Raw genomic sequence first — 464 nt, forward strand, 5'->3', positions numbered from 1 at the left:
CAAGCTGCAGAGCGGTGCTAAGGTTCAAGCTCCAGCACAGAAGGTCTCGTGTCGCTCCCCCTTCAAACTGCTTTTTGCCAAGGGTTGCCCCGGGGAGCCCAGCCGGGCCCCAGGAGGGCCAGGCACTTCGCTGCCGCGGGCGGAGGCGTTACCGCTGCTCTGCGCACCGCCACTTGCCATAGCAATAAGGAAGCAGGGGCCTCGAGGCCAGGAGAGGTAGAGGCAGGTCCTGCCTGGTGCCTGCGCTGCCTGGCGCCGAGGAGCGTGGAGGGCCAAGGCACAAGATGGGGGCTGGAGGCAGGAGCTGCCTGTGCCTCACAAGGACCAGGCAGGGTAGGGACAGGGCCAGGAGGGGAGAGGGACATGGCAGCCACTGGCCTGTCCTTCTGCCATGCACTGGCACCGGCTGCTCAGCCTGGCACAGCTCAGAGGCAGGTCAGGAAAGCGGGGAGTGGGTTTTCCTC

This window comes from Fulmarus glacialis, unplaced genomic scaffold (genome assembly GCF_000690835.1).
Source record: "Fulmarus glacialis isolate BGI_N327 unplaced genomic scaffold, ASM69083v1 scaffold18956, whole genome shotgun sequence".
Lineage (NCBI taxonomy): Eukaryota > Metazoa > Chordata > Aves > Procellariiformes > Procellariidae > Fulmarus > Fulmarus glacialis.